The sequence below is a fragment of the Saimiri boliviensis genome, chromosome 19, assembly GCF_048565385.1.
Source record: "Saimiri boliviensis isolate mSaiBol1 chromosome 19, mSaiBol1.pri, whole genome shotgun sequence".
NCBI lineage: Eukaryota > Metazoa > Chordata > Mammalia > Primates > Cebidae > Saimiri > Saimiri boliviensis.
In genome coordinates, this window is record NC_133467.1 from 25,549,066 (window position 1) to 25,563,362 (window position 14,297).

The window sequence follows — 14,297 nt, forward strand, 5'->3', positions numbered from 1 at the left end:
AGTCATTTAAGTGGTGGTTCATTGAGAAAGCTACTATACCAGAAAGCTGTTTGAAATGGCATGTTTCTGGTCTCTTTTAACCTGTGCTACGTTACATTTTTACAGCTATTTACATAGCTCATCTACTGTTCACTCTAACAATCTGGCATTCTTTAAAACTCTACCTATTACAAAATCCAATCCTGAATTTCTTGGTTGTAAAAGCTTAAACCTTTGTGTAGCTCTATTAAAGTTTTACCAATCCACTAAACTTACCTGTCTAGCCTATCCACCATGCTTGTTTCTCTACCTCTCTAACTTTCATTCTAAAGTGTTTCGCCAAGTCACTGATTTCATGCATTAATACATTCGACAAGTATTTACTAAGTGCTGTCAGGGACAGGGATAGGAATTGGGAAGACAATAATGAGCTTCAGAAAGCTTATAATTGAGTAATAGAAATATTAGGCAGGCCGGGCACGGTGGCTCATGCCTATAATCCTAGCACTATGGGAGACCAAGGCAGGAACATCACCTGAGGTCAGGAGTTTGAGAACAGCCTGGCCAACATGGTGAAACCCTGTCTCTTTAAAAAAAAAAAAAAAAAAAGAAGAAGAAGAAAATAGAGCAATCAACAAAAATGTGTAATTACAAACTGAACATTCCAGAAAGAAAAAGAATAGGTCACTACAAAGTTTTAACATAGGCCTATATAGTAATTTATCTTGACATTATTGTCTAATATTAGAGTTCTCACCAGGTGCAGTGGCCCATGCCTCTAATCCCAGCACTTTGAGAGACAAAGGCAGGAAGATCACCTGAGGTCAGTAGTTAGAGACCAGCCTGGCCAACACGGTGAAACCCCACCTCTACTAAAAATACAAAAACGTAGTCAGGCATAGTGGTGCGCACCTGTAGTCCCAGCTATTTGGGAGGCTCAAGCAGGAGAATTGCTTGAACCCAGGAGGTGGAAGTTGCAGTGAGCCAAGATTGTGCCACTGCACTCCAGCTTGGGTGACAGAGACTCCATCTCAAAAAATAAAAATAATGTTAGAGTTCTCCTATTTTAACAAATAAAATGTGACTTTTTCTCTGATTCAATTTCTTAAATCCACAAAAAAAAATAAGCTTTGTTTTGTTTAAAACCCAGGCATTAAAAAAAAAAAAAAAAAAAAAAAACCCAGGCATTTTTTATTATTCTCATCCATTTTTTAAACTGTTCCATTTCATTTCTGATATTGGTAATTTATGTTTTCTCTATCTGTTACACTTAGGCTTCCAGAATCTGTGTGACAACACAAGAGTAACAAATACCCTCGAGTTCTATATCAGATATAAAATTTAAAGAAACATTCCTCCTCATTCAATCAATTAAAATGTTCTTCAGACTTATCAAATGTTAACATTTCTTAATAATAATAAAACAGTGGCAGTCATTCCATAAACACTTATTAACCTCGATATGTCTAAAATACCTTTCTCTTCCCTGTATTGATTTGTGGAAAGTCTACCTATCCTATAAAACTATTCAAAAGCTATAGCCTCAGATCTTCTCTCATTCTCCTCGTTATCAAGAAACTACTTCTTCCTCTGAAATCCTATAGCAATTATGATATCCCTCTTTTGTTTTTGCCTTTTTATTTTGAAATTACTACAAATGCAAAGGAATCTGCAAAGATGGGTCCCACGTACCATCCACTAATTTCTCCACTGGTTTCGTCTTATGTAACTACAATATTATATTAAATCCAAAAAATTGATATTAAGTATGCTTCCATGTCATTTAAATGTCACATGTACAGGGTCATGTAACTATCATTACAATCAAGATACAGAACTATTTCATCACAAAGAATTCTATCCTGCTACCCCATGACAGTCACAACCACTTCTATTCCTCTGGCTAATTCCTGACAACCACTAATCTGCTATTCACCTTTATAACTGGTCATTGTGATAATGTTATACAAATGGAAACATACAATAAGGTTACCATTTGAGATTGGCACTTTTTATTCAGCATTATGTATGCCTTTGAGATCCAACCAAGCTGTTGTTTCAATAGTTATTCCCTTTTCTTGCTGAATATGAAGTATTCCATGGTCTGGATGTCCCATAGTTTGCTTATTTTTTAAATTTCAAGTTTTTGTTTTGTTTTGTTTTGTTTTGAGATGGGGTATCTCTCTGTTGCCCAGGCCCAAGTGCTGTGATTATGATGCAGCCTCAAACACCTGGGCTCGATTGATCATCCGGCCTCAGTCTCCCAAGTAGCTGGAACTATTAGCAAGTCACCACACCTAGCTAATTAAAAAAAAAAAAAAGAGACAAGTTCTCACTGTGTTGTTCAGGCTGGTCTTGAACTCTTGGTCATGAGCCATCATCCCACTTCTGTCTCCCAAGTAGCTGGGATTACAGGCATGAGCCACCATGCTCAGCAATGTCTCACTGTTTGTTAGGCATTCACTTATTGAGGTACTTTTTGGTTGTTTCTAAGTATTAGGCTATTAAAACAAATCTGCTGTAAACTTTCGTACACAGGATATACAGAGGATAACAAGTCCACACTGGGAGAAAATATTTGCAAAGCACATTTCTGATACAGGACTCATATATATAATATGTAAAGAACATCTGTATATATATTTTTATGTGAACATAATGTTTTACTTCTCTGGGATAAATGCTCAGAAGTGAGACTGCTAACTCATAGGGCATGTGTATATATTAGGCCATTCTTGGCAGGCATCCTCAAACTTTTTACACAGGGGGCCAGTTCACTGTCCCTCAGACCGTTGGAGGGCCGCCACATACTGTGCTCCTCTCACTGACAACCAATGAAAGAGGTGCCCCTTCCTGAAGTACGGTGGGGAGAGGGGAGCGGGATGGGGTGGATAAATGGCCTCAGGGGGCCGCATGCGGCCCGCAGGCCGTAGTTTGGGGACGCCTGCTATGCCTGAGGCTGGGTAATGGGTAAGAAAAGAGGTTTAATTGGCTCAGGTTTTGCAGGCTGTATAGGAAGTATAGCAGTATCTACTTTTGGGGAGGCCTCAGGAGGCTTACAATCATGGTAGAAGGTGAGGCAGGAGCAGGCATGTCATACAGCAAAAGCAGGAGCAAGAGAGACAGAGGTTGGAGAGGGAGGTTGCCACACACTTTTAAATGACCAGATCCCCTGAGAACTCACTATCAGGAAGACTGCACCAAGCCATGAGGGATCCACCCCTATAATCCAAACACCTCCCACCAGGCCCCTCCTCCAACACTGGGGATTACAATTTGACATGAGATTTGGGTGGGGACAAATATCCAAACTCCACTTGTATCAGGTTTAGGGATTTTGATGTTGCTGTTATTTGGAGACAGGGTCTCACTTTGTCATCCAGGCTGGAGTTCAGTTGTGTGATCACAGCTTACTGCAGCCTCAACCTCCTGAGCTCCAGCAATCCTATGTCAGCCTCCCAAACAGCTGGGACCACAGGTGCATACCACAATGCCCAGCTATTTTTACTTTTGTAGAGACGGGGACTCCCTGTGTTACCCAGGTTGGTCTGGAACTCCTGGGCTCAAGCTATCCTCCCACCTCAGCCGTCCAACGTATTGGGATTACAAGCATGAACCAACATGCTGAACTGTTTTGTTTTTTAAGAAAGTGTCAGATATTTTTCAGAATACCTGTCCCACTTTACATTCCCACAATGTAAGAGAGATCCGCTTCTCCAAATCTACTAGCATTTGCTATTGCCACTATTTTTTAATTTTCACTGTTCTATTACTGTAGTGATATCTCATAGTGATCTTAATGTGCATTTCCCTAGTGGCTAGCAATACTGAACATCCTTTTATGTGCTTATTTGCCATCCATACAGCCTCTTCAGTGACATGTCTATTTCTTTCTTTTGAATTTTTCTTTAAAAATCCAAAAATTTAATTTTCTAATGAATTGTTTCCTTAGGGTTGAATTTTGAAAGTTCTTTATATACTGTAGGTAAGCATCCTTTGTCAGATATATTCTTTGCAAATATTTTCTCCCACTGTGGACCATTTCTTTTCATCCTCTTAACAGAGGTATGCGCATAGCAAAATATTTTAATTTTGATAAGCCAATTTATCAATTTTTCTTTTATGGATTGTATGTTTGGTGTCACGTTTAAAAACTGTTTATCAAATCCTACATACTGAAGATTTTCTTCTGTTTTGTTTTTTGATGTGAGGTTTAGGTTAAGTTCCTGTTTGTTTTGTTTTTTTCCTTCAGTCATTTGTCAAAAAGACTATCTTACGCCACTGAATTGCTTTTGTACCTTACTCACAAATAAGTTGGCTATATGTCTCTGGGTCAATTTCTCAGTTCGATATTCTGTTCCAATGATCTGTGTTAATCCCTCCACCAATAATCTCAAGTTTGATTCCTGTGGCTACATAATAAATCTTGAAATTGGAGTAACCGACTCTTCTTATTTTATTCTTCAGAATGTTTTCAGCTATTTCAATTCCTTTGCATTTTCATACTAATTTTAGAATAATCTTGTCCATATCTAGAAAAAAGTCTGTGAGAATTTTGACAGAAAGTACATTATCAATTTGGGGAGAACTGATTTTTCCCATGTTAAGCCTTGTAATCCTTGAATATAGTGTATCTCTCCCTTACTCTGTATCTTCCTTGATTTCTCTCATCAGCACTTTGTGGTTCTCAGCATACAAATCCCATATACGTTTTGTTGGATTTACAACCAAGTATACTTATACTTTAACAATGGGGCTATGATCTAAGAAATGTGTCATGTGGTGGTTTCATCACTGTGTGAACATACTTACACAAAACTAGATATTACAGCCTACTATACGCCTAGGCTATATGGCATAGCCCATTATTCCTAGGCTACAAGTCTGTACAGCATGTTAATATTACTGCAGGCAACTGTAACACAATGGTATTTTTATTTCTAAACAAGTATTTCCAAAGTCGTATTTGAATATCTGACCATACATAAACATAGAAAAGGTACAGTGAAAAGACAGTATAAAAGATTAAAAATGGTACACCTGTATAGGGCACTTACCATGAATGGGACTTGCAGGACTAGAAACTGCTAAGAGTGAGCTGGGGAGGGAGTTGTGAGTGAATGTGAAGGCCAAAGACATTACTGTATACTAGTGTTGACTATAGAAAGCCTGTACACTTAAGCTACACTAAATTTATAAAAATATATTTTCTTTCTTGAATAATAAATTAACCTTAGCTTACTGTAACTTATTTACTTTATAAACCTTTCATTTAATAAAAAAAGCTTAAATTCGGGCCAGGGGTGGTAGCTCATGCCTGTCCCAGCACTTTGGGAAGCTGAGACGGGCATATCACTTGAGGTCAGGAGATCGAGACCAACCTGGCCAACATGGCGAAACCTTGTTTCTACTAAAAATACAAAAATTAGTTGGGTGTGGTGGTATACCCTTGTAATTCCACTGCTTGGGAGGCTGAGGCAGGAGAATCCCTTAAACCTGGGAGATGGGGGTTGCAGTGAGCTGAGATCGTGCCACCGTACTCCGGCCTCAGTGACAGCGCAAGACTCTGTTTCAAAAAAAACTATGTGTGTGTGTGTGTGTGTGTGTGTGTGTGTGTGTGTGTATATATATAAATATATATATATATATATAAATATATGCTTCTGTAATGACCCATAGTAGCTTAATACAAAGACATTGTATAGCTACACAAAAATGTTTTCTTTCTTTACATCCTTTTTATAAGGTTTTTCTATTTATAAATTTTTTTAAATTAAGTTTTTCTGTTTTGTTAAAACTAAGACTCAAACTAGACGAGCCTACACAGGGCCAGAATCATCAAGACATCACTAAGATAGGAATTTTTCAGTTCCATTATAACCTATGGTACCTCAGTGATATACACTGTCCATCATTAACTGAAACATTGTTATGTGGCACATGACTGTATTTCTTGTTTGTTTTTTTAGCCATTCTTTCAGAGTAGGACTACTAGAGGTAAACTTTCTTTCTTTTCCTTCACCTAACAATGTCTTGATTTCCCCTTCATTCCTGAAGGATATTTTTGCTAAATATAGATTTGGGGGAGTTTGAGCTCTCTCTGTACCTGAAAAATACCAGGCCATAGCTTCCTGGCCTCCATGGTTTCTGATAAAATATCTATTATCCCTGGAATTGTTTTCCCATAGGTAAGGTATCATTTCTCTCTGCTATTTTCAAGATTTTTCCTTTGTCTCTTGTTTATAGAAGTTTTATTATAACACGTCTTGGGAGATTTTTTTTAATTTTTCTGTTTGAAATTTGCTCAGTTTCTTGATCTATATAGGTTTATGTCTTCTACCAAATCTGGGGAGTTTTCAGCCACTGTTTCAAAGTACTTTTCAGCAAGTTAGAACTTTTGTTGTAGATCTTTGTGTTGCAGTCCCAAAGGTCCCTGAGCGTTCATTTATTATTATTTGTTCTCTTTTCTCTTTCTTGTTCAGATTGGGTAATTTCTATTGTTCAATATTCAGTTCACTCTGTCTCCTGCATTCTGCTGTAAGCCTACACAATGAGTTTTAATTCAGATATTGTAGCTGTCTGTTCTAAAATTTCTATTTAGTTTTTCTTAATATTTCCTATTTACTGAGGCCTATTTCTTTGCTGAGACTTCATACTTTTTTCATTTGTTTCAAGTGTGTCCATAATTACTTGTTGAAGCATTTTTATGACAGCTGCTTTAAAATCCTTGTCAGATAATCCTAACATCTCTGTCATCTTGGTCTATTAATCAGGCATTTTATATTACATATTTTTACATACATGGACATTTCTGCTTGGTAAACTGTTCCTTTATTACTTTAAAATTACTCTTCCTTTTTCGGCCTCAAAACTTACTGTTATAACAGCCTTTTTGTTTTGATACTATTTGACTGGCATATCTCCACAGATTCATTAATCATCTTTTCTGTGTCATTTAGTTTTAGGTATGTCTCTTATGAAAAGAAATAGATAGGATTTTCATTTTTTAAAAACCCAATCTGAGTAGAGGTTTGTTTAACCCACTTACTACTTCCTTTGTGATTACTCATATATTTGGCCTTTTCCCATCATGTCATTTTACAGTTTTTATTTACTTTAGTTCTTGTTATTGATCTCCCTTACCCTTCTTTCCTAGTTTACATTAAATGTGATTTCTTTATGCCTCTTTCTTGCCCCTTTAAGAGTTTAGGCGTTAAATATTCTTTTTATATTTGCTATTTGTAACTTGCTAACAAATTCCAAAGTGAATCAATGTCCCTAGATCATTCTAACAAAGAAAAAATCTGCATATAAATCATCTTCACACAGATAGTAACTCCTTGAGTTTTCTGGAATTCATCTTATAATCTGGCATTGTTTATAAATAATGTTGTATGAAAAGAATTTAGAACTGAGGTAAATGAGACCAGAATTGACTTAAAAACATTAAAAAGTCCTTATTGTTCTTCATAAATGATGGAATGTTTTCATATCATAAAAGCAATTCATTTTAAACTGATGATATTCCTTGAAATTAAAAATAATCAATGTTCAGAGCATCTCTAGTTAGCCAGCTAATTATCTTTAACACCTTAAATGTAACAGCTCCTAAGAGTAGGATTAAGATAATATAAAATGCCTAATTATGCTTAATTAAAAAAAAAAATCTCAAACAATTTCCATCAACATGGAACTAATAGGGTTCCAAATTAAAAATAAATAAGAATAGAGGAAGCAAATTAACCAAAGGTGGAGTAGTAGAAGCAAATTTGACCAATTTATTTTAATATTTGTCAAAAAAAATGAACTTTTTTTCATAATTCAGTCCAAATGCCATTAGATGGGTCTGAGCAAGGCAGGCATCCAAGCTTAGGAAAGCGAGGGGGTAGCAGCAACCAGGAGATTGGTTATATGGAGAGAGACGACTATAGTTATGTAAGTATTTTAAGGATAATGAAAGCTAAGTGCACCACTGTTGGAGGAAAGAACTAAAAAAACCTTAAAGAGAAAAAACTAGAATGAACTGTATAATACTAAATTGGAATTAGAGGTTTCGGTATAAAGTCAATGGTTTTCAAAATATACAAATGCAGAAATAAATATAGCTTTAAGTAAAATACACACACATATACATATATTCTATTCTCTACAGTGCCTGGGGGCAATAATATTGCCACAGCAATGAGCACACTTGGCACCCAGACCTTGATTTCTAAATGCTACTTTCTACTATTTAAAAAAACAGTGATTCTCAAAACAAACAAACAACAAAAACTACTAGTGGAAGTACTTTAGAAAATTATAGGAATATGTGAAAAAGACATAAAACCAGTTTGAAGGGATTCTCATTAGTCAAATTTTGGACAATTTGGACAAGAAAAAAGATAATGAATGAATTGTAACTATTACTTAAAGGAATTTGTGAGTCCATACAGATAAAAATATAGAAAAGAGAAAGCTTTTCCTTATAGTAGGATGCCAAATAATGTAGAATAAATAATATAATTAAGAAATCAATATTTGAAAACCATCACACTATTAGTTCAGTCAGGAAATAACAAAAGACCAGGCATGGGTGGCTCATGCCTGTAATCCCAGCACTTTAGGAGGCCTATAGTGGATCACTTGAATCTAGGAGTTAGAGACCAGCCTGGACAAGACAGTGAGATCCCATCTCTACAAAAAATTTAAAAGTCAGCCAGGTATGGTGGCATGCACCTGTAGTTCCAGCTACTCAGGAAGCTGAGGTGGGAGGATCTGTTTGAAGAGTTTGAAGCTTCAGTGAGCTATGACTGTGCCACTGTACTCCAGCTTGGGAAACAGAGTGAGATCCTGTCAAGAAAGAGGGTGAGAGACAGTGAGAGAGGGAGGGAAGATGGAAGGAAATGGGGGGGAAGGTGGCAAAAGGGGAGGAGGGGAGGAGGGGAGGGAGGGAGGGAGACTGGCTATGAAATCTAGTAAGTGAAAACTTGGTGATGAAAATTTAGTTTCCCCATAAAATAATTACTAATTACAAAGAGAAGCACAGCTTTACAGAAGAGAAGACTGACAAACATCCCTTTAAGTGATTGAAGTTAACTTAATCAGTCAAGAAACAGGCCAGGCATGGTGGCTGATGCCTATAATTCCAGCATTTTGGGAAGCCGAGGCTGGTGGATCACCTGAGGTCAGGAGTTCTAGACCAGCCAGACCAATATGGTGAAACCCTGTCTCTACTAATAATACAAAATTAATTTTTAAATAATTTTAAAATTTTTGTAAAAATACAAAAATTTGATTAGTTGGGCATGGTGCTGTGTGCCTGTAGTCCCAGCTACTTGGGAGGCTGAGACAGGAGAATTGCTTGGACCTGGGGGGCAGAGGTTGCAGTGAGCCGAGATTGTACTACTGGTGCACCAGCCTGGGCGACAGAGCAAGACTACGTCTTAAAAAAAAAAAAAAATCAAAATATTGCACTACCTGAAAGGATGCAATAAGAATGCAGTATTGCTCTGTGATACTCCTGCCAAAGATGTATGACATGACCTGAATCTAATCATGCGGAACCATCAGATAACCCCAAATTCAAAAACATTCCATAAAATGTATGCTTCCAAAGTGCCATGACCCTAGAAATAAAAGAGACTTAAGAAACTATTCCAGATTGAAGAACAGTAAAGAGAGATGACAAATAAATGCAACGTGCAGTCTTAGACAGGATTACTTTAGTGTAAGGGACATTTTGGGGACAAGTGGCAAAATCTGAATAGGGTCTATGGATCAGTTGATAGTAATCTATCAATGTTAATTTCCTAACTTTTATGTTTGTATTGTGGCTATGTAGAAGAAATGTCCTTATTTGTAGGAACACTAAAGTAGTTAGGGATGACAGGGCATCAAGTCAGTAACTTACTCTCAAAAGGTTCTGAAACAAGTTGTTTGCACTATTCTTTCATTTTTTCTGTAATTCTGAAATTATTTTGAAATTTAAAAAAAATAGCGAAGAAAGAAAAAGGAAACAGATGAACAAAGCACTACACAGTGTTTTTTAGTTATCCTAGTGTAGCTTTGACCTCTCCAACACTCAGCAATCCCTAGTCACAAGATGTGTATTAACACTGGCAAGACCACAATTCTTACAGAAATATGAAATGTACAGATAATACACTGTCAGATTGCTCTTGAAACAATTTAAACAGTATGCTGACAGACATTTCAAGATCTTATAGAGGAGCCTACATTTTAAAGGTCTACATTTTATTAACGGAAGGTCAGACTTAAAGCCAGATCTAAGCGCCTGGGTTTTGAATATCTTTACACAGTTGGTGTCATCACTTACTTATTACTTGAAGAAAAAGTCTGAAACCATTACAACCCAAAATTCTACTAATATTTTAGAAACTTGGTTAATTTAAAATAAAATCTCCTCACACATAAGACAATATTAGAAAATAAATTATAAATGTGATATTATAAATATATTGTCATGTTCTTTTAAAACTACCATTTTAGTGGCACTACAATGTGCTATGCCGAACTTTCCTACTTAAGATACACTATTTAAGAAAGGAAAGGACTTAACATCTGTTATGGATTGAACTGTGTCTTTACCCAAAATATGTTACAGTTTACACCCTTTGTACTTGTAAATACAACCTTATTGAGAAAGAAGGCCTTTGCAAATGTTAAAATCTGGTCCATAGGACTGCCCCTAATCCAGTATGGTTGTTGTCCTTATATAAAGGAGAAACTTGAACAAAGACAGATATAGGACAGATGAAGAAGAGAGGGATGGAACAGATTCTGCTTCATAGCCCTCAGAAAGAACCAAACCTACTAAAATACCTTATTCTGGTCTTCCAGCCTCCAGAACTAAGAGGCAATAAATTTCTGTTGTTTGTGGTACCCTGTTAAGGCATTACTACAAAACTAATCTAACATGTGAAACTTAATTTTCTCATTTGAAAAATGAGAATAATTATGCTGTCTCCCAAGGTTATCCTTAAAATTAAAATGTTATTCTGAAAGTAATCAGGAATTACAAAAATAATGGTATTATCTCTTAATAAATATTTAATCAATATAACTGTTCACATTTTTCTCCAAGTACAAGAAAAAAATTTAAGTGATTCTCAAGTATTTCCATGCTTTTTAACTGACTTTTAATCCACAGGCCAGAAAAATCATTTTTACTGTACACAGTTAAGAACAGAGTCTTAATAGTGTTAGCACTATCTGAACATGTCTGAAGTACTAGTTGGTTTTCTTGTTTTAATCCTCAAACAACATTTTTTTAAAAGGCATAAATGTTGTCTTCTGAAAACTTAAAAGAAAAAAGAAGCACCTCTAGCCAGGTGAACACTATACAACAATCCAGGGCAGTTATGATTCAGAGACTGGAAATAATCAACTGCATTTGGTGCTGCCAAAAGCAAATGACAAAAGAATGTGGAGGGTTAACAACCTGACCTTCAAAAAAAAAAGGAATAATTCCACACAAAATGCTTTTCTTCTTTTTGCCCTACTTTCTATACGTCTACACATCTATGTATACCAAAAATGAAAGAACACATGTGAGCATGTCTAGCACATGCTCAGCAGAGTAGGAATTCCAGGAAATGTTGGTCCCTCCAGCCCTGCCCCACCCTCCTGCCCTTCTACTCAGAGGATGAGTAGTAGAAGCATACTTAGGGTAATCAACTTTGTAATCTTTCCATAATGACAGATGTCAATTAATTCTGCATCATCTTTATCAGCTTTAGGCAAAAGAGTTTTACTAAAAAGTAATATCAAAGTAATATCTGTTAATGCTTCTCATCTTGTATAAATTCCTAAATATGACTGCCCAAAACAGAAAGGCACCAGGCAATCTAACGTACCTTATTTCTCATTTTGAATAGCGTAGGTTAAAATGCATGTAGGTAAAAATTCTTTGTTATAACATCTCCATACCTTACCAGGAATAAACTGTTACATGAGCTATTAAAAGAGGTATTTTAAATATCACATTCAGCTGAGTGCATGGCTCACACCTATAATCCCTGCACTTTGGGAGGCTGAGGCAGGCAAATTGCTTGAGCTCAGGAGTTCAACACCAGCCTGGGCAATGTGGCAAAACCCTGTCTCCACCTACACACACACACACACTAGCTGGGCATGGTGGTATACTCTTCTAATACTAGCTACTCCGGACATACACACACACACTAGCTGGGCATGTGGTATACTCTTCTAATACCAGCTACTCCAGACACACACACACACACACACACACACACACACACACACTAGCTGGGCGTGGTGGTATACTCTTCTAATACTAGCTACTCCGGAGGTTGAGGTGGGAGGACCACTGAGCCTGGCAAGCAGAGGTTCCAGCGAGTGGAGATCTCATCACTGCACTCCAGCCTGGGCGACAGAGAGACCCCGTTTCAAAAAAAAAAAAAAAAAAAAAGCCTACATTCTCTGTATCCCCACCCTCTTTTGGCCAGCCAGGTGGTAGGAGTAATTTAATGAAAGATTCCTAAGGAACGGTGAACTTCAGGGAATGAGACAGGTTTTAAAGCAAAGATTTTACTGGTTTTGGCAAACTCAGACATTCTGGCTATTATTACAGTTTCATTCATGATAATAAGCCTTTATTTACCCCAAGGCCAGTCAGACACGTGAAATGTAATAACACTCTTTCTATAACATCAATTTTTTTTCATTACAGGTGTCAGTTAATTTTGAAGTGTTTTTAAAATGTCTTGCAAAAATAAATTACTGCTTAATGATCAACAATAAAAAGTGAAAACGAGATAAATGTTCAGTCACACAAAATATCCCATTAGACTTGCTCAAATTAGTTTACTTGAACTTAAACATAGTTTATGATAAAAAATATTTCATAAACATTTTAAAGGGAGTAAGATTCATATCTTTAAATTACATTATAAAAATAGTATGATTCCCTTAGTTAAAATCATTACAGAGGAATATATGATTTCTCAACGTTACCTCACCTATCTCCAAAATGTTTCTCCAAAATATCCAAAAGAGATTTTTGGATAGGTGAATTAAGAGATGAAATAGGGCCGGGCACGGTGGCTCAAGCCTGTAATCCCAGCACTTTGGGAGGCCGAGGCGGGTGGATCACGAGGTCAAGAGATCGAGACCATCCGGGTCAACATGGTGAAACCCCGTCTCTACTAAAAATACAAGAAATTAGCTGGGCATGGTGGCGCGTGCCTGTAATTCCAGCTACTCAGGAGGTTGAGGCAGGAGAATTGCCTGAACCCAGGAGGCGGAGGTTGCGGTGAGCCGAGATCGCGCCATTGCACTCCAGCCTGGGTAAGAAGAGCGAAACTCTGTCTCAAAAAAAAAAAAAAAAAAAAAAAAGAGATGAAATAATTCCATAATCAGTGTTAGTTAACATGAGATGGGTTGGATTTGTGATCACATAAATTTTAATTTAAAAAGTAAGCAAGCTTCACAGTTCAGTAATGTGCTTTGAAATAACAGAGAACTAGGTTTAAACTCCAGTTCTCGCATAATGAGCTATATGACTGTCTTTCAGAGCCTCAGTTTTTTTCATCTGTAAAACAGGGACAGTAATACTCTCAAGAGTTCTTCGTAGGCTTAAATAAAACAATACATATAAAAGTTTCAAAGGCACATACCAGTTAATTAATGGTTGTTAATACTGTTAACTGTAACATTGTAGGTTATAATAAAAGAAAAATCCATATGAAATATCACCATGGTTTATTCTCTTAGATGTGTATATTTATACTTAAAGTACTTAAAAATATAAAAAAGGCACTAGACTAGGAGTCAGACGTAGATTCTGAACTAGAGCCGATCTCAGTTCTACACTAGCTAGCTGAACTTCTATAATTACTTCCTTAATCTTCATGTAGGTAATTTGTAAAATGGTAAAATGTATACTATATATTTTAATTACTATATTAACTTTATAAAATTATTATTTACACAGTGCTTCTATTAAACTACCATACCGGGATTAATGCAAATGATATATTATCACAGAATAAGGATGATATAAAAATATATTTATATGCCCTGCTTGCATTAATTTCACAACTTTTTCAAAAGAGACCAGAGTCTAATCTAAGAACTAGGGCCAGTCCTACCATTTTTGATTGCTGGCTGGGTCACAGTCATCCCAAGCATCACTCCATCATATCAATAAATATCAAACAAATTTCAGAGTTAAAAATAAAAATACATATTTGATGTCACTTTAATAGTCATTCCACAAAATTAAAGGCAATCATAACACCTGGATTTATCAGATGCTACTAAATTAATAGCTTTATTTAGCAGAAAATATTTAC

At 36.3% G+C, this 14,297-nt stretch overlaps 1 protein-coding gene across 3 annotated transcripts in view; it reads right to left on the minus strand.

Annotated features, from left to right (window-relative positions):
• The window catches only part of POU2F1 (POU class 2 homeobox 1), a 187,635-nt gene that overhangs the window by 87,992 nt on the left and 85,346 nt on the right, over nt 1–14,297 (minus strand). Inside the window, exon 1 of one of the 3 annotated variants that reach the window (XM_074390104.1) lies at nt 8,698–8,872. The exons of the other annotated variants lie outside the window; for them this stretch is intronic. The gene's annotated coding sequence lies outside the window, so the exon portion shown is untranslated. Of the gene's footprint in view, nt 1–8,697; nt 8,873–14,297 lie in introns of those variants that run through there. 3 annotated transcript variants of the gene reach the window in all.